This window comes from Anolis carolinensis, chromosome 1 (genome assembly GCF_035594765.1).
Source record: "Anolis carolinensis isolate JA03-04 chromosome 1, rAnoCar3.1.pri, whole genome shotgun sequence".
Taxonomy (NCBI): domain Eukaryota; kingdom Metazoa; phylum Chordata; class Lepidosauria; order Squamata; family Dactyloidae; genus Anolis; species Anolis carolinensis.
The window spans coordinates 327474904-327497363 of NC_085841.1; the positions used below are offsets into that span (position 1 = coordinate 327474904).

The following is a 22460-nucleotide window of genomic DNA, read 5'->3' on the forward strand; positions in this document are numbered from 1 at the left end:
CATGACCTTGGAGGTGTCTACAGACAACGCCGGCTCTTCGGCTTAGAAATGGAGATGAGCACCAACCCCCAGAGTCAGACATGACTGGACTTAACGTCAGGAGAAACCTTTACCTTTACCTACCGATAATAATATACACTCCATATCAGAATCAACTGGTTGATTGACTAACGTAGATGTGCATGTATACATCAAAATTATTGTTACCTGACTATATCTGCTATAATTTGTTGTTCTATGTACTATCACTATAATAAACTGTTTACCCCCCCTCCCAAAAAAAAGCCAACTATTACGACTCTCGTGGTTTCATAATATTGAGCCATGGCAGTTAAAGTGGTGAAAAACTGTATAGTATTGAGCCTGAGGCCCCTCCTGTGTGGGTTCTCCACCCAGACTTTCCCTCGGGAAAAGGGGAGGGAGGTGTCGCACGGGCGCCGGAAGTGGACAGCGTAGAGGCGAGTCTACAAATGAATGAAGCTAAGTAGCCGCAGCTCTTTGCAGGTCTAAGTAGTCGCAGCCCTTTGGCGTGCAACCGGCCGACTGCGCGAAACCTACAGGTAACTAACAACTGCAGACGCCTTTCTGACGGGACGGAATCCCTGCTGGGAGGGGAGGGGAGGGGAGGGGAAGGGGGGGGGAGAACGGCAACGCGCATGCGCACGGAGTGGCTGGGAAGTTCCTTCTTTAAGCATTCAATACCTGGGGCAATCTATCTCTGTGATTTGCTCTTCTCTGTAGAATGAATGCAGTTTGATACCAGGTAAGGGGACATGGCTCAATGCTGTGGAATCATGGCAGATGTAGAGCCCCCTCTGGTGCTCTTGACCAAACTACAACTCCCAGGGCTCCTTAGCACTGACCCAGAGCAGTTAAAAGTAGTGCCAAACTGCATTAATTCCACAGTGTAAACTGCACCCTGAATGTTTGGGGAGTGTGGAGGGGCATGGGGATAATAGAGTGCTCCCTCTTGCATTGCTTTCAATGTACTAGTGCAGGCATGTGCCAACTTGGGCCCTCCAGGTGTTTTGGACTTCAACTCCCACCATTCCTCACAGCCTCAAGCCCTTTCCTTTTACCTCTCAGCCGCTTAAGCCATTGCAAAACATTTCCAGGTGGTAGGCATTAACTCTCATCAGGTTTAGAGAAGAGGATCAAAGACAAGGCCTCTTGAAAACAGGAAAGGCTATAATCCTATGCACACAAACATGGAAGTAAACTATTAAATTTAGTGGGGCAAATTTCCAAGTACAGTAGAGTCTCACTTATCCAAGCTAAACAGGCTGGCAGAACCTTGGATAAGTGAATATCTTGGATAATAAGGAGGGATTAAGGAAAAGCCTATTAAACATCAAATTAGGCTATGATTTTACAAATTAAGCACCAAAACATCATGTTATACAACAAATTTGACAGAAAAGGTACAGTAGTTCAATATGCAGTAATGTTATGTTGTAATTACTGTATTTACTTCACTTCACTTTATTTCTTAGTCACTCTCTCCCAGCGTCTTACAATTTAAAATATCATTCCACAATATAAAAACATTCAACATAAAAAACATTCAACAGTGACTATTTGGCAAATTTGATCTGATTTACTTAAATGCACAACCAAACAGCCAAGTCTTGAGCGCTTTTCCAAAAGGTCCCAACTCCGACATTGCTCTAACATATGGAGGCAATGAGTTCCACAGAATTGGAGCATAGGTCGAAAAGGCTCTATGCCTTGTAGCTTCCAGGTCTACCTCCCTTGGGCCCGGTACATATAGGAGATTTTCCTGGGAGGATCGAGGTGACCACTGATGAAAAAAAGGAATGAGGCGGTCCCTAAGATATAATGGTCCTTGGCCATTTCGAGCTTTAAATGTCAGGATCAGTATCGTGTAAGAGATTCGATGTTCTGTTGGTAGCCAATGCAGTTGTTTCAGAATTGGTGTAATATGGGATGATCCCGCTAGCAGCCTGGCCACCGCATTTTGGACCATTCAGATCTTCTGGGTTTTTGTCTTCGGAAGGCCGGCATATAAGGCGTTACAATAATCCAACCTAGTGGTGACTGTTGCATGGATTACCGTTGCCAATGCTTCTGTCGAAAGGTAGGATGCCAATTTCCTTGCCTGGCAAAGATGAAAAAAGGCCTGCTTACTTATGGCAGTGATCTTTGTCAGCGATGAGTCCAACACAACCCCAAGGCTTTTAACAGTAGCAGACGGAACTAGAACTTCCCCATCAAAATCAGGCAGTGACTGGGTTAACTCTGGTGGCTGGCCGGGCCAGAGTATCTCAGTTTTTGCAGGATTCACTTTTACGAATTTAGGACCAAAATATCATGATATATTGAAATCATTGACTGCAAAAATGCATTGGATAATCCATAACCTTGGATAAGCAAGTCTTGGATAAGTGAGACTCTACTGTATATGTGACATAGTGGCCAGTTACTATAAGTTTGTATTGATGTGTTTGTTTACTGTTTGATTTGTTTTGTTTTGTTTCTATTGTTTATCAAGGCAAAATGTTTGCCATCCTTTGCTGGAAACCATCCTGAGTTCCTCCAGAGAGATAGGGTGGGTTATAAATAAAGTTTTATTATTATTATTATTATTATTATTATTATTATTATTATTATTATTACAATGCAAGACAAATGGAAAGGGATGGAAGGCAAAAGATCTTCCAGAATCCATTAATTTTTTAACATATAGGACAATGTAAGCAGATGACAAACATGCTACTAAGTTGTCACAAACTAATTGGTTCTGACTTCTAGTCCTTTTCAATTGTATTTATTTATTTATTTGTGACCATCTCTCCTCAAGGCAGGGTACAGTACAGTTAGAGTACATTACCATATAGGGCTGAGGGATAAAAGATTGGAAAATTCAAATCTAAGGCCCCTTCCACACAGCTGAATAAAATCCCACATTTTCTGCTTTGAACTGAAATATATGGCAATGTGGACTCAAGTACCCAGTTCAAAGCAGATATTGTGTATTATTTGCCTTGATATTCTGTGTTATATGTCTGCGTGGAAGGACCCTTAAAATATTATTTGTGAATACGTCACTAAAGTGTGATATTTGAGTTTGCTCTTTTCCATGCCCCTCTCTGAATTACTCTGTAAACAAGCAAAGTTTTGTAGTGGGTGTATGTGAATCTATGAATATGAGGGAGAAAGGTTAGGCTGCTCTTCTCTCTTAGTGCCCCTAAAAATAAGTGTTAGGGTTACACTGGGTTTTTTAAACTTTATATACAAAGACCCAACCTATTGATCCTTGTCACTGCTGGTTTTGGGTTATGGTGATAACGTTCAGTTGTGCTGGACCTTTCCAGATGTCCCAGGATTAGCGTTCTGAGGGCCCATCTACACTGACCATTTAATACAGTTTCAAAATAGCATTGAAGAATGCTGTTTTGCTGTGCAAATGATACAGTGGGACCGGTTTGAGAGTCAGATGGTGATTACCCGAACCACAGAGCATATAAGATGGTTATATGGATTTGAGCGGCAGGTATAGAATAAACTGTCTTGAATGAAGTAAATTTGCATATAGATAAAGATTGCTTGAGAAAGTCAGTGTGGAAGATATTATTGCATTGGTATCAAACTATTGGCCCTCCAGGTGTTTTGGACTTCAACTCCCAGAATTCCTGGCAGCAGAAGGAAAGGCAAAGAGGAAGTTCTGAAGGGGGTAAGAGAGAGTGAGAGCGGCTGCATTATATAGAGAGACTTGTTTATTAATAGTGTGTTAAAAGTGTTTATGCACAAAGAAATAATGAGGGAAAGGAGTTTTATTTAATGGATTACATATGCTGCTTAGGGTGCATGTACACTGTAGAACAGTGGTTCTTAACCTGTGGATCCCCAGGTGTTTTGGCCTACAACTCACAGAAATCCCAGCCAGTTTACTATTGTAGCTGTTGGGATTTCTGGGAGTTGAAGGCCAAAACATCGGTTGAGAAACAATGCTGTAGAAGGTCAGGTAAGCCCTGCATAAATCATTTTCAACCTGCTAAAAACTGAAAACTTCTCACAAAGTGCATTTAAACGTGATTTCTAGCATCCTCCACTGGTCAAAATATATGTCTATGCTTTTTTGACATGCTGGGAATAGTCGGTGAAGCAGCTCATCTGCTCTGCCTTTTCTATCTATTTTTCTGTTCATACATGGTCCATAAGGGACTCTGTAGGCCGCTACTGCTTACCTTGCCAGTTGTAGAGAAACACACAAGACTACGATAGATTGACTGGAACAAAATGTTTCTCCAAAATGGTCAAAGTTCAGGAAGCCAAGCCCTATGAGGAGCGGCTCAAGTAGCTGGGTATATTTAGCATGGAGAAAAGTTTGGGAAGGGAGATGATAGCTATGTTTAAATATTTGAAAACATGTTATATTGGGGAGGGGACACACATGTTTTTGGCTGGTCTAGAGACTAAGGGCCCTTCCACACAGCCATATAACCCAGAATATCAAGTCAGAAAATCCACAGTATCAGCTTTGACCTGGGTTATCTGAATCGACTGTCATGTATTCCAGTTCTAAACAGATGATGTGGGATTTTATTCAGCTGTGTAGAAGGGGCCTAGAAGACAGAACAATAGATACAAACTGCTGGGGAAAAGATTCTTCCTAAACGTTTAGGAAGAACTTCCCTGCAGTAAGAGCTGTTCAACAGTCCTGCCTCAAAGCATGGTAGAGTCTCCTCTTGAGGCTGAATGGCCATCTGTGGGGAGTGCTTGGATTGTGTCCTCCTGCTCTGCAGAAGGGGTTGGACAGGATAGCCATTGTAGACTCTTCCAACTCTTATGTTTCTATTATTGCTCCTTGTGTACTTCTGCAACCCAGCACTGAAAGTCTGTGTTTCTGTAGCCCTTTGACATTCTCCCAGTGCTGATTCTGCTAAAAATGTTCAGCTAGACATAAATGGGAATAAATGGGAAAGGGGGGGAGGTAGATGTTTGTAAAAATTGTTTTATAGAAAGGACCTTCACTGTCAGAACTTTTGTTAATTGTGGTTTGCTTTTATATGCATATACAAGGTTTGCTTTTATATGATAGCTTATCTTGATCAGAAGAACCTGCAAAGGACGATCTGGTCTTACAGTAGTGAGTGATTCTGCTACCCAGAGTGCAATTTACTCATTCTGCTCTTGACATCTTCTTATATGAGAGGGAAAAAGTTTGTTGGGGTTAAATTTACAAACAGGCATACTGGTGAATGTGCTGGAAATCAAGCAGTTTTTATATATTTCCACTATTCATGTTTGAAGTATCACCTCTTATGCAAAAATCAAAACAGTGTTATCGACACACAAAGGAAGTATTAGCAGGATTGAGAGAAACAACATGTTTTACAGAATGACATCTAATTTAAAGAAAAATCTGGAGGGAAAACACCTAAATAGCTCAGCTAAGTGCTAAGGAGGACCCATCATGCTCACTACTGATAGTAGGAAATAAAGTCAGAGATGGAGTGCAAAAGAAAGAGAGTTGTTGGAATTTTGAACAAATAGTATAGAGACAAATTGCTGTGAAGCCTCTTTGCATAATAGTTTGTAAAGCAATGTCCCTAAAGATACTCTGAACAGGTAGCAGTGTTGATTTGAATATGTTTTTATAGGGTGGAAATTGTAGACATTTTCATCCCCACTATCAGCAAGTTATTTGTAATGCTAATGGATCTTGTCCACTTGTAACAAAGGCACTCCTGAATATATTGGGTTACAGCAGGGGCAGTCTGTACTTATTGAGACAATCCATTTCCTTTCTAGTTGCTGTGGATGTTGTGGTTACAATAAGTAGGAATGGAGAGGACAAGTGAAAAAGTAGGTCATTATACCTGCTGCTCAATAGCACTAAGGCCCCAACTCTATTAATGTTGACTAATGTGAGCAACCAAAATATTGTTACACAAGCCACTTGCTGTATACTGCAGAGCCCGGATACCGTATGATTGCCAAATCCCTACCGACATTATACAGGTCTAGGTCCTGTTGGTATCTGAATTGAAAGCACCTTGGTTGGACATTTATTGTCCCAGTCTTGAACTCTTTGCAGTAACGATGATCTGTAAAGATAATCATGAATATATTCATTTATAATGTGGAATGCTGAAATCTTGTTTCACACCAAAGAACCGGCTGAGCAATCACTTCTCAGTTTACAGTTCTTTTGAGCCGTTTTCATTATTACTATGATTTTATGCTTGGCTTTAAAATACGGTTATCTGATTACCATCAATATTTTGGTAAATCAAAAGAAAAGAAAAAAAGGGCACAGAAAGTATTGTGATGCCAGTCTGTGTGTAAATGAAAAGCAAACATTCAAATATATAAATCTTCATCCTTGGCTCCATCTCCAAAGAAGTTCCGCTCCTCCCATTAGTTCAGATATTTGTACCTAACCACATATTACAAAAAGGAATATTGGTCCACACCTTTATCCTTATGAAATAAAATCTCTTCCTTGTTTCATTGTGCTGTTTGAAGGAACAGTGTGTGAAACTAACAAAAGTGCACATATGGTTAGCAAAGTTTTTATTACTGTAAAAAAAACTATTTGCTACATTTATAATGTCAAAAGAAGTAGCTTCATTCAGATGGCATTTTAGCAGGAACTTTGAATATCGTTATTGTAAGATCCTATCTGTGCCTTTCTGCCTCCCAGTTGGTTTCCAAATTAACTTTGTCCTGCTTGGCATCAGAAATTAGTATTACAGGGAAGGAGAGAAGGCAAATACATTAGATTAGATCACTGGGAAATATTTCACTCTAAATCTATAAAAAGCTATGAGGACAAGGTATCTGTGCAGAGTCTGGAAAGACTTTATTGATAATCAGGCATGTTTATCTTTTTGATGAAGGAGTAAAATAATAAGATGTATTTGGTTGTTTTGTTCATCACTATGTACATTGATGGTGCTATATAAATAAATACTGTAAAGGAGAAGGGGAAGAAGAAATCATTAACTTCCTACTCTAATAATAGTAAAGCCATAAGCAAAACATATATCTGTTGATAATTTCTCCATTCTTTTTTCTTATAATTGGGAAATTTCCTAACCACTAGATGGGGCTATGTGCCAACAGTTTGTTAAATAATGGCCTTGCCCTAAGGAAGGTAGTAAATCATTTATTTGGTAACAAATATTTTCAGCCCCTCACCCCAAGATATGAGGAGGGTTTTTGTGCATGGAGATTTTTCTGAAATAAATAATCTCCTCTTCTCCCCCTCCCTTCCTCTTTCCCTCCCTCCCTTTCTTTTTTTTTTAGTTTTGGCTTTTTTTTTTTGCAGAAAACCTTTGTGAAACTGTTTTCGCACAAAAATCCTAACATTATGATGCAAAGAACATCCCAAATTATCAAAAACATCACTTATTAGTAGGCTATTTCTTACCTGGATGTCTAGTTAATGATGACAAAATTAGCAAGCAATCTTTTCACTCCTAGCTTTTCTGCTTTCCAGTGAACCATATAGTCTAATTTTCAGAAAACATGTTCATTATCATGGTGAAAAATCTTGTCAAAACAGGTTATATTATCTGTGCCAAACATTTCTGAATTGTGTTTCTTCTGTGTATTTTGAGCTAAATGGCAAATGAACAGGTAGTTGCCGATATGTGTAGGAAATGCCTTGGAGAACACACCCACTGGTCAGCATAAATAGGAGATGTGGTGCATTTTGTCAAGTATATGCATAGCCTCCAATTACTGTTGAAGTTTGTTAGAAGAACCTATGGACAATATCTTATACATTCCCTGTGCAAACATGAAAAAATGCAGAAGCATGCACATGACCAAGTTCTGCAAGCTCTCCAATATCATATTGCCTATTGGTGCATGAAACTGTCAGTTACCAGGGTTCTTGGAGGTCTCTCATTCTTAGAGTTTCCAAAAGTTGAAGCTGACTTGACAGCCAATAATAACAAGTACACGTTCTTCATATCCCTTCCCTCATCTTCGCACTGTCATAAAAACTGCACAAATTGTCAGTTTGCCCATGCTTCCTTACATCTTTTGTGATTGTACATATAGACTAAGCATTCCATAATTTATTTATTTACCATATTTATATCCAGCCTTTCTCTAGCTCAAAGAGGACTCAAGGCAGCTTACAATGGCACTTGTGCAGTGCTTTGGGCATAAAACAAAGACATAAAATAGAATTACTAAAATTAAAACAGACATAAAAACATAAATTAAAATACATTCCAACATAAGACATGTCATCCAAGGGCAAGGTCTAAAGCCGTTCCATAATCCATTGGACAATTTCTAGGTACAATTATTGCACTGTGCTATCTATCAAAGGCCTGCTCCCACAGCCAAGTTTTTACTCTCTTTCTAAAGTCTAGGAGGGAAAGGGCTGATCTAATATCGCTAGGAAGGGAGGTCCACAGCCAGGGGATCCACCAATGAGAAGGCCTTGTCTCTCGTCCCCACCAATCACACTTGCGAAGGAGGTGGGACCGAGAGCAGGGCCTCCCCAGATGATCTTATACTCTGAGATGGTTCATAGGGGGAGATATGTTTGGACAGGTAGACTGGGCTGAAACCATTTAGGGTTTTATAGGCTAAAGCCAGCACTTTGAATTGTGCTCGGTAGCAGACTAGCAGCCAGTGGAGCTGACGCAGCAGGGGGGATTGTATGCTCCCTGTATGTTGCTCCGGTGAGCAACCTGACTGCCCCTTGTTGGACCAACTTAAGCTTCCAAACAGTCTTCAAAGGCAACCCCACATAGAGTGCGTTGCAGTAATCTATACAGGATGTAACCAGAGCGTTTACTACCATGGCCAAGTCAGACTTCCCAAGGTATGGATGCAGTTGGTGCACAAGTTTTAGTTGTGCAAAAGCTCCCCTGGCCACCACTGAAATCTGGGGTTCCAGGCTCAATGATGAGTCCAGGATCACTCCCAAGCTGCAAACTTCAGGGGGATTTTAACCCCATCCAACAGGCTGTAACCCTTTGCACTGTTCAGTCTTGTGACTGACCATGAGGGCCTCTGCCTTGTCTGTTTCAATTTCAATTTGTTCGCTTTCATCCAGACCGTCACATCTGCCAAGCACCGGTTCAGGACCTGAACAGCCTCCTTAGTAGTGTGTGGGAAGGAGTGATAGAGCTGGACATCATCTGCATACAGATGACACCAGACTCCAAAACTCTGGATGATCTCTCCCAATGGCTTCATGTAGATGTTAAACATGGGAGACAGTATTGAACCGTGCAAGACCCCACAGGACAACAGCTGCGGGGCCAAACAGGTGTTCCCCAACAACACCTTCTGGGAGTGGTCTTCCAGAAAGGACTGGAGCCACTGTAAAACAATGTCTCCAAGACCCATTCCCACAAGGTGTCCCAGAAGGATACTGTGGTCAACAGTATCGAAGATCGCTGAGAGGTCCAACAGAACCAACAAGGACACACTCCCCCTATCCAATTCCCGGCGTAGATCATCCACTAAGGCGACCAAGGCTGTTTCGGTACGTTGGATCTAGATAATCCATGTTTTCCAAGAATTCCTGGAGTTGCGAGGCAACCACACATTCTAAGACCTTGCTCAAGAAGGGGAGATTAGAAATAGGCCTGAAGTTGTGGTCCAGTGATGGTTTCTTCAACCGCGGTTTTATTACAGCTTGTTTTAAGCTGGCTGAAATCTTGCCTTCGTGAAGGGAGGCATAAACCACCAACTTCACTCTCTCTGCCAAACCCCCTCTGGCTTGCTTTACCAGCCAGGATGGGCAGGGGTCCAGGATGCATGTGGTTGTTCTTGCCTCTCCAAGTATCTTGTCCACATCCTCGAGCTGCACGAATTGAAATGAATCCAACGAAACTCGACAAGCAGGTAGTTTGGTACATCCTCAGAGACTGCCGTTAATGTGTTGTCCAGATTGGAGCAGATCTGAGCGACTTTGTCCGCAAAGAATCGAGCAAATGCTTTACAGCAGGCTGCCGGGTTGGCAGGGACCCCGTCATGGGAGACGAGGTTTAACAATCCTCTGACTACTCGAAACAGCTCCACTGGATGGTTCTTTGCGGATGCAATATTGGTCGCAAAAAAATATTTCTTTGTGGCGTCTATTACTGTGGCATATGCCTTTAGATAGAGACATGGTCGTGTTCAGCGTTTGGTACGCCACATGCGCGCTAGACCCCCTCTTCACTTCATCACTGCCAGCTCCTCGGTGAACCAAGGAGCTGGTTTAGCTCTGCTACTCGAGCGGGGACGTTCCGGAGCAATTGTGTCTATTGCCCTAGTCATCTCCCCATTCCAGAGAGTGACTACAGCCTCAACAGGATCACCTACCGAGTTGACGGGAAATTCCCCAAGAGTAATCAGGAATCCATCTGAATCCATTAGCCTACTGGGGCAGATCATTACACTTTGTCTTCCACCCCTTCAGAGGTTGGGGGGTGCGGTAAGCCTAAACCTGATGAGGTGATTGTCAGTCCATGGCAAAGGGGTAATGGTTAACTCCTCCACACAGCCAGCTTCTTCCCATCCCTGGAAGAAAACCAAGTCTAGTGTATGCCCAACTCTGTGGGTAGGACCAGATACTCGTTGGGACAGCCCCGTGTTTGCCATGGTGGCCATGAAGTCCTGAGCTGCTCCTGAAAGGATGGTCTCCACATGGACTTTGAAGTCCCCCACATTAAGAACCCCTCAATGTGAAGCCGGGCAATTACCATTTTAAATTTTGATTTTAAGTTGTTTTCTCATGTATGAACTGTCATACTGTTTTCTTAACATAGCTGTTTTATCCATAGCACCTCTATTACATAAAATAATAGAAAGCGGCTCCAAAACAATGCAGCAAAAGTTCTGATTATATCTAGGAAGAATATTTTCTTAGCCATAAAATTCAAAAAGCCTTCTGAACTGTATCAAAAAAAAGAAATAGTTTTGAGACTTTTATCATTTATGTCTGTTGCACAAAATCTGGGTGACCTAGATTTGACTAGCACCATTGTAGTATAATTATGCTCCTGAGCCATATCTGATATCCCAGAAGAAAGGTGTAAAGTTTATTTTCAAAGGTTATGGATTTGGTTGATTTATGTCATTGTGCTGTACACAGAACAGGAATCTGCAGGAGTCTTTGCTGATATTTATGCAAGTATAAATGAACACATTCAGGCTTCAAGGAATAGTGTTAAATACAAGGCAAATAAAGGTAATGTTTTGACATTTGTCAAAGTGATTGAACAAAACAACTTAGAATTCAGTTGAAATAGTACCTTTTTCCTTGTTCGGGTTGCCTTTGATGGATGAAATAAATTTGAGCTCCTTTTTGGATGTTATTGGCTTGCAGAGATTAGCCATATGGATTTTCTTTAGGATTTGAAGTCTTGTGGTATTGCTCAACTCTTCAAATAAGTAATGAGTGGGGAGTTGAGAAAAGTGCTGCCACATGAACTGTGGCATAGAAGTGACAAAAGACAGTGACAATGGAAGAAAGACAAATTATACTAGGGAATTGCAAGGGGTTCAAAAATACTCCCACTACTTCTATTTCTCCAATTTTTACACCCAACTATTGTTTATATCTTACCTTTTTGCCCAGAAAAATATGATAACTTAATAACTCAGTGCAAATTATTTGCCTAATGGTTCTATCAGATTATAGCCCTTTGTTTCGGTTTTTGAAAGTCTAAAAGTTTGAATGCTTATTGAATCTTCCAGATCTGAAATTACTATTTTCAGCAGTGATTTTCCATGAATGGAGCAAATCAGGACCACTTTTCTTCAAAGCATTCTGCCCTAAAGGAAACTCTCTAAAATTGCCTCAGGGTTATTGCTAGTTCAAAACTCTAGCATGAATTAATACGTGGAAAAAACTTATTCTGGAAAGAACAAAACATCAAATCTGTTTATTTCAGGCAAAATTTTACTGTATTCAGCATTCAGTATTCAGTACACACTCTTATTTGTACTGAACACATTCTGAAGCCAATGTGGAATAACAGTTTGAGTGTTGCACAAGGATTCTGGAGTTAACGTGAAGGAACATAACACGAACAAATAAAGCCTTTAACAGGCTGTTGTGAGTTTTCTGGGCTATAACTTTGACTCCATAAAATCACACATTCAGATGCTCCCTCTGAAAAATCTGGCCAAGAAAACTCTGTGATAGAGCCACTTTAGGGTCACCATAAGATGAAAACTACTTGAAGGTACCACAGTAATCAACAACAGCACAATAGTTTTCTGCTTCATAGCTAGGCAGGAGATAATCAATATAGTCTCTCAAACTGAGTTTGAGAGATTTACTTCCTGTGAATTGTAGCAGTTATGTGTTTTGGTTTCTCCTTTAGTGTAGAGGTTTTAAAAATTCACTAGGAATTCCATTCCAATACTTGTTCTCTTGATAGTGACGGCCTACCATGCAAATCTAAGGAGTAATTTGTAATGAAAGAGACACCCTAAATGACAGTAGTAAGGAATCTTTTGCACCTTTGCTCCCAAAAGCACCGCCTTCCAGACCTGACTATATCAGATTTAATAAACCAGTAAAGCTTATGGTATGGTCCAGAGATGGAAATAATTCCCCTTTGGACTGCAGTTTCCAGAAATCCCCAGACAGCATGGCCATTGGAGATTATGGTTTCATTTTATTGGTTGGCTGGGTTAAACAATTTAAAGATCAGTTGAATGCCTCTAATAATGAACCAGCAGATTTTTAAAAAGCTTGTGTAATGTAATTTGTACTTGCCATCATGAGTTTTTATATCTGATAAAATAAATTTACTAGATGACTCTATGTTAAGCAGATCTTTTTTTAAGGAATGATTCCATCCTATCCCACACCTATTGTGATGTCTCATGGGCCTTGTAGTCCCATTCCTAGTACTATTGTGGCAGATGAAGAGGAAAACATGGGATTTACACCGTTTCAGCCAGAAACGGAGCCCCTGCACCTGCAGGATGTTTGCCCTCAAGAAGTTAGCCAAACAAGCCTTGGGCAGAATTCTCCCCCGTTTTCTCGAAAGGACAATTATAATAAAGATAGAGGCGCTAGGGAGGCGAATCGCCGAAGCGCCAGAATCGCAGCCAAACAGTTAGCTGATTAGGTCTGCTTCCCTTGGGAAATTCTAAGGAGTCATGCATCTGGACAGAGATGAGTTTCACTTCTAGTTCTCCAGGGAAAGTGTTCTTCTGGCGGGAAACGAGACCCTATTTAGGTGTTTTGCCGAGAAGGAAACCTTGCGGAGTCAATTCGTCAGCTTGAGGAGTGAGATCGTGTGTAGACTTCGTACTCCAGTTCCCTGTTTCCCGGATCAAGTTTCCAGCCTTGCCTTGTCCCACAGACTTCTATGGACTCAGTTCTTGTTTCATGTTTGCCTTGTTTCAAGTTTGATCTTGCCAAGTTTCAAGTCTTGCCTTGCCTTGCGTTTTAACCCACGGACCTTGCTTCCTAGATTCAAGCCTTGTTTTCCAGTTTCCTTCGGATTTACCTTAAGCCTCGAAAGACTATGGACAGTTCCCCACACTATTGCTTGCCAAATAGTGTGCGTTTCGGTCAAGTGGATTATAACTTTGGACTCTAATATCACATATTGGACATTGTTTTCCTGGACTATATTTGACCTTTCCTGAAAGGTCTACTTCTGAACTATATTCTACACTTTTTTTATTGACTTTATATATTTCCTTAATAAAGATATTAGATAGATTCTGGTCTCTGCGCATGGTTATTGGTGTTCTGCAGCCTGGGTCCTGACACCTATAATAACTGAGAGAGGATACTGATTCCGTAATTTTTATCCTAAAACCACCATCATGTTAGACCCATACTTGCAGAGCTTTCCACGAACAGCATAGGACCTCAGGGTTCTCCACTGTCATTTCCAGACTAGCGCTCTATAAGTCTAGGGCTGCTTCCGTTACCACGTAATCTTTTTGAATGTCCATAAAGGAGTGAGGATTGCTCTGCCTGGCTACATAATTCTATACTCATTAACATAGAACCACACAGCTGGAAGAGCACAAAGCTGCATACATGGCTTTGTATATTTCCACTTCATTCTCACAACTACCTTGTGAGAGAATAGGACAAAGACAGCACAACTGCTATGGAAGTCATTCAGTGAGTTTCGTGACACCAGTGAGTTTCAAATGCAACCTGAATTTTCCCTGGTTCAGCACTCTAACCACTAAACCACAATGGCTTTCTGATTTTAGTCAGGCCAGGTTTTATATGTAGGAAAGTATTTTCTGAACTTTACAGACATTGGCCCATTTTAAACAAAAAAATGAGGCCTATGTGTACATATACACACAGAGGAGTTAACCAAAGAAATGGTTAAAATTAAAATACAATTGAATAGTTTATGGACAGCTGGAGTAATTCTATACTTGATGGCAAAGTTATGAAGCTCTTGGTAACTTGACAAGACAAGCTACAAGCTTGAATGAAATCGTTCAGCTTAAAAAGCCCGAATGAAGCTGATGACAGATATGTTACTGAACATGACAGGGTGTCATCTGTTTTAAACAGGATCTTTACTAGGATGTACTGAAAGCAATTTTTCCACTGGTTTGAGCCCATGACAGCTTTTGCCAGTCAATTTTTACAAGAGCTTATCCAGACAATAGGCTTGCTCCAACTGTTACCATTTTAATATGATAAATACAGGCATTATAATTGCTTTTTAATATTAATAATTATAGACCTGGGCTGGATGGAATATAAACAGTGGTCTTAAAGAAACAAAAACAGTGAAGTCCCAAGCTTTTATTACTAGTAATCCTTTACTTGTCTAATTAGTTAGCAAACCTGGATAATTCAGAGAGGTTTACCTTGACTTGAAGTGTGGTGAAGTCTCCTTCTCTGGATGATTTAAAACAGAGACTGGATGGCCATTTTTTAGGAGTGCTTTGATTGTGTTTTCTTACATGGTAGAAGGTTGATATTATGAACACTAAATATAACCCTTCAGTCATCTATTAATATATTAAAAGCTGTGTGTGGGGTGGGAGATAACTCATCAGTCCTATTCTGCTAGTGGTCTACATCAGTGGTTCTCAACCTGTGGCTCCCCAGGTGTTTGGCCTACAACTCCCAGAAATCCCAGCCAGTTTACCAGCTCTTAGGATTTCTGGGAATTGAAGGCCAAAACATCTGGGGACCCACAGGTTAAGAACCTCTGGTCTACATAAAGTGCAGATGAACCATCAGCTTGGCCTCTCTCTAAGTGTAATGCCAGATAGCACCTGAAAGTAAACATCAAAAAATACAAAGAATAACACCTTGTGAAGTGATTGAGCCCTGTGAACATTGGACTTAGCCTGCTTTTTAATTGCTGTAGTCCTCAATCCAACACAGCTGTTTCCTGGCCAGTTGTTCAGATAGAAGCATCCCATTATGATTCTAATGTTCAGTGGTGATCTTGCACCCCCCATAACCAGCCTACATACTTTCTGTTGATTTCTGTAGTCCTCAAAATGTTGATAGGAACTAGCATTGTGTCATTTCTTGTCTCCATTTTGAGGAGCTGCCTAGGGAAACAGAAGATTTGGGGACAGTGCAGGGTTCTGGGGGTTTGTGGAATGGGAAAATGTTTACATTTTCCATGTGTCTATGGAGATTGTGTGGTGTTGGGACAAAAGTTGTATAAAACAGTCATGCCTATTTAAAAAAAAATAAGAGTGGGACTTTTTAGGGCTGAACTTTACCAGCCCATGCTATAGCTGGACACACAGCAATTATGCCACCATCCATCCAGCAGCAGGGATGCGGGAGAGAGAAGAGATGTGGCATAGTGCTCCTTAGCTGGACTTTATGCTTTATGTCGCAACTCCAGGATATTGACTGTACTCTGGTAGTCAATGAGAGATAGGGTGAATGGATAAAATTAATGACAATGAATGGGACTGAGTTCAGGCTGGGTCTGTATTGAAGCCCATCTCCTCCTCCTCCCATGAAAGCCTTTGAAAATACAATTTTACATATATATGTATGTGTGTGTGTGTGTGTGTGTGTATACTCTTAACGTAGGATCAAAATCATTTTACAACAAAACAAAGCACAATATGACTCCCATATCTATGGTGTGCTTCTACCCCAAGTATTGTCAAAATATTGGGCTTGCTATTTTCCATGGTTTCAGCTACCTTGGAAACCTGAAACCTTAGATAACCCTATTGAAACAAGCAATTTCAGGTGGAAACATACCATACAATTGAGCTGGAGGTCCTATAAAATGCATACAGAGAACACCTCTGTAGCTTTTCCGGGTCCTCTAGCATTACTCTATGTTCGGTTTTTGGTGGAAGCATACAATAGACTCACCCTGGAAAGAAAAGAGAGAACATATTTTTTGGACCTGGATACGTGGAACCACAAGAACGGGTCCTGTGGGAATTGGGGTCATATTATACAAAAGAAAGAAGACAAATACATTAATAATTCTAATCAGAAAGTGGTTGCCCCAATAACTAAAAGCCAAACATTTATTTATTTATTAGTTTATTAGTTTAGGAGTTTTAGGCTATGCAGTTATTCAATTAAACTTCCAAGTACTATATAGTAAGAATGATAAAATGTACATTTAAAATATCGAGCTACCTAAAACAAAATTGGGCAACAGCTAAATGTTGGACAAAAAGTTCAACATAAAGCTACAGCATGATGCCAATATTATAGCTCACAAAATCTGATTTGATATAGCCAAAAATCAGAAAAGCGCACAGTCCATGGATCGTTGACATGCTACACAATAAATCTTCCCTTAATCTTTCTTTACATTGCAGCAAAGCCTCCCCGGCCCCCATTCCATTATGCTGTATATTTTGGGTTGTAAATGGGAAATGTGTTTCTTTAACAAGCACATTCCTTAAATAGAAATTCTGGGAGAGTCCCCTGTGCGTGGCTAAAAACCAACTGTATAAGGTTGAAGCCTTAGGTAGAGTTAAAGCCTGAGTATATAAAAAATGATTGTTAAAATGTGAAGGTAATGAAAAGTCAGAAAATAAATTATAGGTGTTATTAATTTTGAATTGTATTCAAACACAGACATTTGTAACATAGACAGAAGCTGATTACTGAGAGATAAAATTCAATTTTATTCAGGGGTAATTGTTTTATGTATTCTACATTTATTTATAAGATTAGGTAAAGGCTTGCAATTCTCAATATAAATCACAGTATGGTCCCAATGGATGCCAAGGTCAGAGCAGAAAAAGCCCTCACTTAGAAAGCATATTACTTTAGCGAGAAATATAAAGTGAGTAAAATGAGATTAGAAATCTTTTGTCCTCCTCATGAGGCACATTCACATTATATCACAATTTCTACAATGAGGCAGTTTGAGTGTTGGTAAAGCAATAGATTGTATCCTACATATGGTATGCTGCAGGGCCATTCATATCAACAAGAGAAGACAGAAAGTGAATCATTTTTCTTGGTCTCTGTAACACTTTCTGAAGTGGACAGATGTACATCAGCAGACAGAACTATGTAACTACATTTTGTATTGATGGAAGTTCTAAATCAGTGGTTCTCAACCTGGGGTCCTCAGATGTTTTTGGCCTTCAGCTCCCAGAAATACTAACAGCTGGTGAACTGGCTGGGATTTCAGGGAGTTGTAAGCCAAAAAATAGTGAAAGGCGAGAGTTTAGTCCATCCCAGGAGAACTAAAAGAACCACTGACCCCCGTCTACTCTCTCTGCTATGGTTCCACCTCTGGCCTTTTTGAATGCATGGGCAGGTGATGGCCAAGGATGCCTGGACCACTGAGGTGGCATTGATGCTTTCCTTTTTCCACAAAATGATATCCAACTTATCTGTGGGTCATATAAAAATCCATAATTTTGACCCCCAAACCTGCCTCATATATAGCACCTTTATGGTCTTCTCACTATCAAGTGAAACTTTTTTCCCATAGGATCCCTGAAATTGAGCATTACATAAGTAGTTATGGTTTTGATCCATTGGATCAAAGCTGTCTTGTTCCTTCATTCGGGTCCCTTCTTCACCCTTCATTCTACTATAACATTATTCTGTAAAGGTCAGAATGTATGTCAAGGCAAAGGCAAGACAATACCCCTGTGGTCATAGTAACAAGATGTCCTGTAGGGAGTTGTTTTCTCTTTCCAGGTAATATGGTCAAAATTAGAAATAATTGTGGGGTGTAATTGTTACTCCATGCTGCACTGAAGGTGACTGCTGTGTAAAGACACCAGGCAGCACTAATTAAAATGCAGTTTTCCCCTTCAAATGTAATTTGATCCATTCCTTTGCCATCCTGGTAAGACTAATATTTGTCTCTAGCCTGTTTTTTAGGGATTTGAAGTTATATTATAGCCTCTGAAGGTTACAAAATAATGGAAGAATTATGATTCTGTTCTCTTCACGCCCATTTATCTCTTTCACATTCCAAAAAAGCTTTTGCATTCAATGGCAAATACTCTTCTTTCTCATGTGTAACCTTATACAGAGTTGCAAAAGGAGTTTGGCCGCTGCAGTAGTCATGTTACAGAACTGTCTCTGAAAAGTCATTTCAATTAATACTTCTACTCTAAGAAAGCCATCAAAATGCTGTCTGCTCCCTGACCTTTACTTGCCATGTCATCCTTGGAAATAGTATATCTTAGCTGTTCTGGGCTTGTCTGCATGCTTTTAAAAACCTATTTGTACACCTTTTGAAATGACGTTTGTGCTGCTGCTTCTGATATAAAAGGAAGATTTCCTCCTGAGGTTAATAGTGGCAAATGAACATGGAAACATGGAAAAATATGTTTAGAATTTCACTTGTCCCAGAGCCAGGTAGGTAGATGGGTGATTGTGTGGGTAGGTTTAAAACCTGTGTTTCATGTGGCTAGGATATACCGCTTGGACAAGCTACATTTTTTTGGAATACAACTCCCAGAATTCTTAGTTGGAATTGGCCTGTGCCTATACTGGTTTGAGGGTTATGGGGTTTGTAGCGCGACAAGTAGTTTTATAGGACCAAGTACATTTCATTATTAACTCCCCATCCTGTTGCCCTCCAATTATGTTACATTACATTCCCACACAACATTACCGGTTGTGGCTGGGGATTGTGGGATTTCTACTTTAACACATGGGGAAGTCTGATGTGCTCCACACTTATGGAAAACTTCTCTAGCAAATCAGAGAAAGATCTTTTCCTTTACTAGTCAACTACCAGGCTACAAACAATCAACATAAGTGCAGAGAGAAAGAAATGAGGGAGACTTGTGTTTTTTTGGGGGAAAGTGGAAGTACAGGATGCTTCAGGAAATGTTTGACACATGCTCTGAGGCACTCAAAACATTTCAGATTAGAAATTCTTGATTCCAGGTTTGCTGACCAATGTTTGTTCTAATTTGACTTTAAAAACTGCTGCTGTTACATGCCTGTAAATCAATGCCAACTTATAGCAAACCTATTTTAGGAATTTTTTGGGTAAGATTTATTCAGACGACATTTGCAATTTGATAATAATGTATTTATTACTCGCCTCTCCCTGCGGCTCGAGGCAGGATACAACCTCATTAAAACAAGACATAAAACACTAATATGTTCTCTCTAGGCAGTTTCAATGTCCTCCAGTGCAGCACTATGATTTTCTTGAGTTTGAAGCCCTTCATTTTGACTGAAGATGTATCCCCCATGGATACAAGGGTTGTACTATATTGTAGTTCAATTTATACAGAGGACACTTGCCTCTAAAGTTAACAACAATTGCACAATGTTAGATACAAGATTCCAGCTGCAGGTTCAAGTTTGGTCTACCATGAAATGTAATTCATTGATATACCTCTACTACAGATAAAACAGCTATAACGAGAGAAAAGGATACTTATATCTTGCAATGAAGCCACTGTAAATATGAAGACTAATAGTGGGAATACCTAAATCGCCACCCATCACAATCTTCTTCCAGATACTCAGTTGCGTTCAGAAGTGTTGTTCTTCTTCACTTTTCATGAAGAACTCAAACTCCTTTTTTGCAAAGTCCATGAAACAAGAACAAAAATAGAGTAAGATTCCCTTTGCTATCTTATTTTTGCATCCCAGCAACCCAAAGACTCACTGTTACATTTTGTTTCAGTGGCTAACTACTTGTAAGCATATATTTAACAAAGGAATTGACATTAAGAAATTCCTCTTAAACACTTTTAAACAAAGTTCATAGTTTCCAGTAAAACATCCCCACCATGTATTCAAATATATACTACAAGCTTCTCATCAGACTATTGTTCCACCAAGTGAATAGTGTCCTAAGCTAGTTGCCCAATGATTTGAATTCCATATTTTCATTTAGATATGAATGGGTATGCTTTGGATTTCATATCTTTATACTTGCAATCAGTAAGAATAGCTTCTTCACACCTAAGTCCCAATCCAACCACTAGACAGTTAGAGTAAATCAATTGCTGAATGGTAAATCAACCCTTAGGTAAATCTCATTATTAAGTAGGTCTTATTGTTGCTAGAAGTACTAATTTTCAGGCATGCTTGTATTAATACAAGATAAACGGCATAAAACACTACTATAAAACAAGTATTAAATGGTTCAATGTGATGTTTTGGTTCTTACTTTAGGATGTTTCAATTTTTTTACTGTTTTTTTACTGCTCAATTCAAGGTGGAGGTTATTATCTATAAAGCCCTATACGCTTCGGGTCCAGTCTATCTTCGTGACCACATCTCTTTCTACAAACCAGCGTGGGCTCTGAGAGCGACAGGGACCACCGTCTCAGGAGCGGTTGGTGGGGATGGGAGAGAGGACCTTCTTTGTGGTGCCCTCCACCCCCACCCCGGCTCTGGAATACCCTCCCAAAAAGATTAGGTTATCTCCCACCCTTCAATCATTCTGTTCCAACCTGAAAACATGGATCAACATGTTTTTTGACATTGATGAGGCTGAATGGGTCCATATGAAGCTGACACTTGGCATTTTGTGAAAGGACGGCAGTTAGTTTTATATACTGTTGTTTTAAAATTGTATTATTTTGATTTTATGCTATATGTGTTGATGGAGGTTGTTATAATTTTATGTGACTTGTTTGATACTTTTGTACCATTTTTACCTGTTGTATGTTATATGTGCACCTTGGAGTGCCTTGTAAGCCGCCACAAGTCCCTTTAGGGAGATGGTGGCAGGATATAAAGATAATGATGATGATGACATTAGTTTCACTGTATGTCACTCTGAAATCCTTTGGATAAGGTATGGATATTTCAGTAAATAAAAAAGTAAAATGTGTTAGATCATATATGAAAGCATGTATGTCTGCTCTTAAATATTTTATTGTTTTACCATGGATCACAGATGACATAGGAAAAACTCATAGACTACATATGTGTGTCTCTTTTAAGATATCCTTCTGTGCTTCCATGTAAGGTTGAACTGTGCTGCAGTCTTAAATGTGCCGTTCCTCATTCTGGCATTGTTCCAGAAATAACTCAGCATTATTGTTCTGAATCCACATACATTACAATACTGTGCCAATACTTGGGAGCTGCCAAAGCAGCTGTAGTCTCTAATGAGAGAGCAAGGCCAGACTTTTTCAGCTAAAAGGATTTGAGTATTCATAGAAATCCATGTCCCTGTGATGACTCATGGGCCATGTAGTCCCGTTCCTAGTGCTGTTGTGACGGATGAAGAGGTGTCACGACCCAGGCTACAGAGCACCAATAACCATACGCAGAGGCCAGATTCTATCTAATATCTTTATTAAGGAAATATATAAAGTTAGTAAAAGCAAATGTAAAAGTTAGTCCAGAAGCAGACCTTTCAGGAAAGGTCAAATTTAGTCTAAAGAAACAATGTCCAATATGAAATATTAAGGTCCAAAGTTGTAATCCAATAACCGAAACACTCACTTGCCAGGCAAGGTGAGGGGAGATGACAAGGTCCTTTAGTCCATGAACTTGAGCAAGGCTAGGAAATAACTTGATACTTGAAACAAGGCTTGAAACGTGGAACAAGGTAACGAGGAACAAGAACAAGGTCCGTGGAATAACTTGGTAAAATCCGTGAAACAAGGCAAGGTTTAGTCCTGGGAAACAAGGCAAGGTCCGTAGGTAAACAAAGGCTGGGAAACAGGAGCGAAGGCTGGAAACAAGGCAAGGCTTGAGCAGGAACGAGGCTTGAATCGGAGCGCGCTGTCCAAACACAACTCGCTCCGGAGGCTGACGAATTGACTCCGCGAAGTTACTACGCGGGTAAAACACCTATATAGAGTCTAACTTTCCCGCCGAAGCAGTTCTCTGGGAACCAGAAACGAAAGCTAAACTCTGAGACCAGATGTTTGACTCCTTAAAGATTCTCACGAAAAGCAGACTTAATTGGGTACATTCTTAGCTGCTATCCTCGCACTCCTGCGCGAAGCTGCTTCCAAACCCCTCTGTTGTTTACAAAACTCATGGCGAGAGAACACGGGAGATGTAGGCTCAGGGTTTGTTTGACATACTTCTGGGACACAACTTTCTTGCAGGTGCAAGG

At 40.2% G+C, this 22460-nt stretch overlaps 1 protein-coding gene across 1 annotated transcript in view; it reads left to right on the top strand.

The window, feature by feature from the left end:
* The first annotated feature begins 411 nt into the window (after window positions 1-411).
* The window catches only part of mipol1 (mirror-image polydactyly 1), a 217020-nt gene continuing 194971 nt past the window's right edge, over window positions 412-22460 (top strand). Inside the window, exon 1 of the mRNA XM_008102816.3 lies at window positions 412-560. The gene's annotated coding sequence lies outside the window, so the exon portion shown is untranslated. The remainder of the gene's footprint in view (window positions 561-22460) is intronic.